Consider the following 7553-nt stretch of genomic DNA (forward strand, 5'->3'; position numbering starts at 1 on the left):
TCAATTTATTAAAATTTAAAAATCAAAGAAGGTGATATTTGTAGAAGCTACTTATGTGTCTGAGGAAGTGTTTCAAATAATACAACTGAAAGAATATTTCCCCAAAATTAGTCACCAAGGTCACTGTTTTTAAACACTTTATTTGATTGTGATTTTGCTGAGGAAGAATTTTATCTGGGAGCTAAGAAATCTCATGGTCATGTTTTATAACAACAGGTCATGTCACTGTGTCATTAAAGTTCTTTGACTCTATGTTCTCTTTTTGGTATAAATTGATGAGATAGTGGATATATGGAAATTTATTCTGCCTGTTTCTAGCCATCATATTCAGAATTAAAAGATGCATTTGTATGGTGTGGGTTGTAGAGGATGGCAGGTTATCAGAATTAATTAGCAATGCACACACAAGAATAGAGTTAGATGTACAAATTATAGATGTCTTCATCGGTGGTTTGTGAAAATTGGAATGCTAGCTTTCTTATATGCTTATTTCTGTTCATTTCATAAGTCACTACACAGCATTGTGATCCAATCAGTTTAGTGTATTTATCTTGTCTTTATTAGAATTACAAATGTATACATGCTTTATTCAGGTGAACAGCATGCTGAAGTCAATAGATTTCCAAGGTGATTTAGACTCTGAATAATTATTTCACTGGTTTATTGAGCTCACATCAATTAAAGACAATTACTATATCATATTGAAAAATCATGTCAAATAATTGTTATAGCACATTCATTGACTTGGGAAAACTGAAATGTTGATTCTAAATCAATATTACTAACACTAAATTACTATGTACTCGTCCTTTTTGTGACAAAGGTCTGTATAGTCAAAGCTATGGTTTTCCAGTAGTCATGTATGGGTGTTAGAGTTGGACCATAAAGAAAGCTGAGTGCTGAAGAATTGATGCTTTTGAACCTTGGTGTTGGAGAAGACTCTTGAGAGTCCCTTGGACTGCAAGGAGATCCAGCCAATCAATCCTAAAGGAAATCAATCTGGAATAATCATTGTTTGGCCACCTGATGCAAAGAACTGGCTTGTTGGAAAAGACCCTGCTGCTGGGAAAGATTGAAGGCACGAGGAGAATGGGACGACAGAGGATGAGATGGTTGGATGGCATCACCTACTCGATGAACACAAGTTTGAGCAAGCTCCAGTAGTTGGTGATGGACAGGGAAGCCTGGCATGCTGTAGTCTATGGGGTCACAAAGAGTCACCCACGACTGACTGACCTGAACTGAACACTTATACTGAAACCCAGTATGGATGGAACAGTCTCTTCTTATGGAAATTTCAAAGGAGGTAGTTACTCCAAAGTTTCTATCAAAAGTATTTTGGGATCTTGATGCCATTTTGATTTTCTTCACATTATCAATATTAATCTTAAAAAGTCTATAAAGAACATATTCAAATACTAATGAATTATTTTTATTTTGCATTGTTAATTAACCATAAGTGTCCTAAATGAATAATAAATCCATGCAATTGAAACTCAAAATCCATTACCCTACCTAAGAGTAAAAACAAAAATAGATTAGAAAGGAAGAGGAGAAATATCTGGAGTAGGAGTTGATTAGCTAGTGTTGCCCTTATTTATTTTATCTTCCTTTACTTATCTCTCTTCCCTACTGGATAGTAAGCAACTTATAATAAGGCAGATTCTGGGTCTTGTACATGATTACATGTTAGGCACCTGGCCTTTTCCCTTGATATATTAGCTTAACAAATATTTGCTAAATCACTGTTCTGAAAATAGTGGCTGACTGAAACACTTACTTGTAAACTTCTTCAAAGGAAGTTTTGTGCCTGAAAGATCAACTACAAGTGTATATACTCATCTTGCGTTAGTAACATCTTGGTTACATAATATGTTGTACTTCCATTTCTGTAGATTCTAAAAGCACTAGTCCTGCTTTTCTCACTGCATATTAATGCTCTTATGTTCTGCTGTAACTACATACTCCCCAAGTGTAACATGAGCTTTCTAATGTCCTTTGCTCATAGCTATCAGCTCAGTTCAATTCACATAAAAATTGGTTTACAGTCATAAACTAAAAACTGGTATCACTGCCAAAAGCAGAGAGTGTTTTACTTCATTCTCTTTACATACCATTTGACAATGGTGCTATCACTGCTGACATTTCTTATTATATTGAATTTTAATTTTTTCATTGTCATGTTTTACACATTTTTCTCGATCAAGACACTGTCTTTTATATAGGTGGAATTTCTTAAATAAAATTTGATTACCTTACATTATTCCCATCTGTGAGCCCATTTCTGTTCGCTTTGTATTTTCCCTAATTTTTAGATATTTTAGAGAATACAGTCTCAGCTCTGTTTCTGTGTTTAATGATTAGCCACATAATTATTCTAATCCTTTAAACCTTTGATTAGAAAACAAGAATATGGTCTCTTTTGCTGGATCTGTCTATGTGTATGTATTGTATATGTTGACATGATGTCAAGGCAAGGGCACTTCATTTTCAACATTCTACATATTCACTGTGTGTAAAATTAGATGAGTATTAATTATTCTATGATTTATTCAGAGGATGTTAAGGACACTGCGATTTCTAACCCTTCATTGTGTCCTTGTGTAGAGCAGTGTTTGGTCATGTGCATTAAATAGCTAAGTCAACGTGATTTTAGATTAATTTAGTAATACTGTTTTCAAATGAGGCATTGTATATTTTTCTTAATTTTGCAAAAAAAAAAAAATATATATATATATATATAAAGGTGAATAAAGAGATTTTCTATGAAATGTTCTTGGCTTGAAGTCAGCATAGTCCCAGAATCTGAATCTCTAGTTATTCATAGGCTTGATTATTTAAAATAGTTTTTGGCTGTTCCTGACTTGAAAGGCTTGTGTACATTCATCAGGACCAGGTGGAATTTATAAGGATCATCTCTCCTTAAGACAAATCTTACAAAGACTTTGAATATAAAAATGGACTTTATTAAACTTGCTGGTTTCCAATAAGCGTATTCTAGAAAGACTCTTAATGAACTGTCTGTCAGGAGCAGTTCTCTTCCTTGGCTATTATAACTTGGTTGTAATCTCTGACATTAGAGAATTCTCTGATAGTAAACTAGTCTCAAGAATTAAACCCGCCTCAGTGGTAATTAGCAACAAGTGGGGCCAAATGTTTTAAGTAAAGTGGGTTTTATTTTATAACCAGTGTGCTTATATTATACTGTGCTTGCCTGCATGTGTAGTCACTTCAGTCATGTCTGACTCCTTGTGATCCTATAGACTGAAACCATCAGTCTCCTTTCTTCATGGGATTTTTCAGGCAAGAATACTGAGGTGGGTTATAACAAGGTAAGCAATTGGGTAAATATATCCTAGCATGAATCATTGAGCATTTGAGTGAGGATTATTTCCTAATGACCACTATTTAGAATGCTGATGTTCAGAGTGTCCTGTCAGATACTCCTGAGTACAGAACAGGAGCACATTTTTATATCTACAAAGCTTCTGTCTAGTTTCAGTCCATTTTTGTATATGATCTGAGGCACAAACATTCCAGTGCTTCTTTGGTGAATAAGTGGTACCACTCTAAACCTGGAATATGAAGCTTAAAGGCTTCTTGAGACCAACAAATTCTTAAATGATACGTGACATAATAAGTAGTAAGGAGTCATACATGGAATCCTGTGACATGAATATAATTGTCAAAAATGACCTTAATGGAACAATGTTTGGGGAAAAATTGAATATAAATTTTTAAAGGGTTGATATTACTGTTTTTCCATGGAGGAAAAGTAATGTAATTCAACATTTAATATCACATTTGAATGATCTGACATTTTTTAGAATCTAATAACTTTTAGCTGTTTCCAAAGCAGATAACAAGAAGTAATACACAAAGTAACCAGTTAAACATTTTCCCCCAAATTGAAGCCTTTGCAAGAAAACATCACCTATACTGATTTAATCTCACATAGCTAGGTTGAATATAAGCCCAGTATGATTTGAAGACAGCTTCCCTGGTGGCTCAGAGGGTAAAGGATCTGCATGAAGTGTGAGAGACCTGGCTTCAGTCTCCTGGGTAAGGAAGATCCTCTGGAGAAGGGAATGGCTATCCACTCCAGTATTCTTGCCTAGAGAATTCCATGGATAGGGGAGCCTGGTGGACTACAGTCCATGGGTTTGCAAAGAGTCAGACACGACTGACTGACTCACACACACACACACACACACACACACACACACGCACACACGATTTGAAGAATCTATAGGAAATACAGAGCTAGACCAAAAAAATAAAAAAGTATTAACACTTTGTACTTCTACTACTTAAATAAATTTATATCTTCTTTCTTCTCTTGTCTTCCCTTCCCTGCTCTCCCCCAGCCTTCATTTCCCTACCCTTTTTTCTTCCTTTTATTTGGACATTTTTGTCCAAGAGCCAAATGTCTCTGTGTTGTACCCCTTATGAGATTGAAAATTCTCTGAAAGCAATCAAACTTATTAGGAGTATGTCTCATTATTATTTTATCTCACCAATGATTTCTTTCCAGATTAAACTTTATTTTGTTCACTTGAACATATATTTGAGTTTTTAGACCTTATTTTTTTGTTTTAGGGAAAGAGTTTTTGAAATTTTATTTTTTTCTTTTCTTTAATCCTGGATAGTTGACCAGCTTTTTCTAGGAAATAAGATTAGTTTTTATACACTTGTTACATGTATATTAGAAGATATTTTATTCATTGAGCATCAGATACAGGATTATTAGAATTAATTAACAGGATGGAGACATGGAAAAATTTAAATGTATTACTTATTTTACTTGTTACATCAGAAAAATAATACTGATTTTGTTGATTGTCAATGATAACAAAATCATTGAACACGTTCTGTGAGTTAGTATTATCTAATCTAATCTTCACAAAGGTCTAAAGGAAAACTTGCTAAGGGTTACCAACATACAGAGATATCAAGTGCCAGAGTAAAGTGTGAGACTGCTTGTGTAATTGCTGGCACTCATAAATACTGGACTGAAATGATTTTGTTATATATGAATTACAAAATATGTATTTTAACAGTAATTTTGTTTGATTTTATGCATTTTACATTTATGGATCATATCAGTAATATTTCTAATTTTACCAGAAAAAGGACTATGCACATAACAGACACTTAATGCATATTTTAAAAAAGGAAAATTACTATTAAAAGTAATTCAACTTTAATATCACATTCTGCAATAATATTGCTTGATTAGATAAGTACAACAGTGATTTTATGATAATTTTTATATATTTGACTTAGGATGAACACAAAGTAAATGCTATAATAGAAGAAATAAGTAACACATATCAAACTCCTTTCACACATACAGAAAGTGTGAAGAGTATTTAAAAATCACTTTTCTGGTAGTAGAGCAATGAGAGCATTCATGTGAAACCTATTTCATTTTAGAATGTGTTTCTAGTCAAGCAAAACCAGAATTTTCCCCAGAAGAGAGTGTCTACATCAAAGAAACTGTTTCTTCCTTCAGATTCTGAAGCCACAAAAATATTTAGAACACAAGCTCCCTGTGTCTATATAACTTTCCCACTAGGTTTATTCTAACTCTGAATATCTTATTACTGTTCATTGGGGGAAAAAAAAAATCCTTCTCAGAATATATAGTTAGTTGCTATGGGAGAGCAAACAATATGGATAATAGCAGCATACTTTCCCAACTGTACAATGAAAGAAATACGGTGGGGTACATCTAGTTTAAAAATAGATGATGATGCTTGGGGCTGGTGCACTGCGATGACCCAGAGGGATGGTACAGGGAGGGAGGAGGGAGGAGGGTTCAGGATGGGGAACACGTGTATACCTGTGGCGGATTCATGTTGATATATGGCAAAACCAATACAATAATGTAAAGTTAAAAAATAAAATTAAGTAAAAAAAATAGATGATGAAACAGTATTAGGTGGCTGAGGGGGTTTCAGGAAAAGAGGATGATAATTTTACATAGCTATTGAGAAAATTAAGACTGTCATAATTGTCCTATTAAGGCATAAAAATGGAATGTTGGGCATTTATACAAGAATTAAGTGACCTAACTAAAATAAAGGCAAGAATGAATGAGATCAAGGTCCACAGACACCATAGGATCTGAATGAGAGGTTCCACCAGGTTCATGGATCATTTAAAGTAGTTATTATTGCTTAGTGTTTATAATATATAATGTAAAGAGACCTGTTCAACAGTTAGAGATATCAAAGGGATATTACATGCAAGGATGGGCATGATAAAGGACAAAAATGGTAAGGACCTAACAGAAGCAGAGGAGATTAAGAGGTGGCAAGCAATGGGAATTTGCTGTATGGCTCAGGAAAATCAAACAGGGGTTCTGTATCAACCTAGAGGGGTGGGATGGGGAGGGAGATGGGAGGGAGGTTCAAAAGTGAGGGAATATATGTATACCTATACATATTTATTTGAGGTTTGACAAAAAGCAACAAAATTCTGTAAAGCAATTATCCTTCAATTAAAAAATAAGTTAAAAAAAAATAAGTTAAAAGTAAAAAAAAAAAACAAAAAGAGGTGGCAAGAATATAGAACTGTACAAAGAATATCTTAATGACCTGGATAACCATGATGGTGTGGTCACTCATCTAGAGCCAGACATCCTGGAGTGTGAAGTCAAGTGGGCCATAGGAAGCATTACTAAGAACAAAGCTACTAGATATATGGAATTCCAGTTGAGGTTATTTTAAATCCTAAAAGATGATACTGTTAAAGTGCTGCACTCCATATGCCGGTAAATTTGGAAAACTCCACAGTGGCCACAGGACTGGAAAAAGTCAGTTATCATTCCAATACGAAAGAAGGGTGATACCAAAGAAGGTTTGAACTACTGTGTACTGTGCTCTTATTTCACATGCTACCAAGGTTTTGCTCAAAATCCTTCAAGCTAGGCTTCAGCATTACCTGAACCAGAACTTCCAGATGTTTCCAAGAGGGTTTTGAAGAGGCAAAGGAACCAGAGATCAAACTACCAACATTCATTGGATCATAGAAAAAGCAATAGAATTCCGGAAAACATACTTCTGTTTCATTGGCTATATTAAAGCCATTGGGTGGATCAAAACAAACTGTGGAAAATTCTTAAAGAGATGAGAGTACCATATCACTTTACCTGTCTCCTAAAAAACCTGTACGCAGATCAGGAAACAACAGTTAGAATTGAACAAGAAACAATGGACTAGTTCAAAATTGGGAGAGGAGTACAACAAGGGTGTATATTGTCACTTGCTTATTTAACTTATTTGCACAGTACATCATGTGAAATGCTTGGCTCCATGACTCATAAGCTGGAATCAAGATTGCTAGGAGAAATATCAACAACCTCAGATGTGTAGATGATATCACTCTAATAGCAGAAAGTGACAAACTAAAGAGCTTCATGATGAGGGTGAAAGACGAAAGTGAAAAAGCTAGCTTGAAAGTCAACATAAAAAACCTAAGATCATGGAATCTTGTCCTGTCAGTCAGCTCACTTCAGTCACTCAGTCATGTCTGACTCTTTGCGACCC

The sequence above is a fragment of the Bubalus kerabau genome, chromosome 7, assembly GCF_029407905.1.
Source record: "Bubalus kerabau isolate K-KA32 ecotype Philippines breed swamp buffalo chromosome 7, PCC_UOA_SB_1v2, whole genome shotgun sequence".
Taxonomy (NCBI): domain Eukaryota; kingdom Metazoa; phylum Chordata; class Mammalia; order Artiodactyla; family Bovidae; genus Bubalus; species Bubalus kerabau.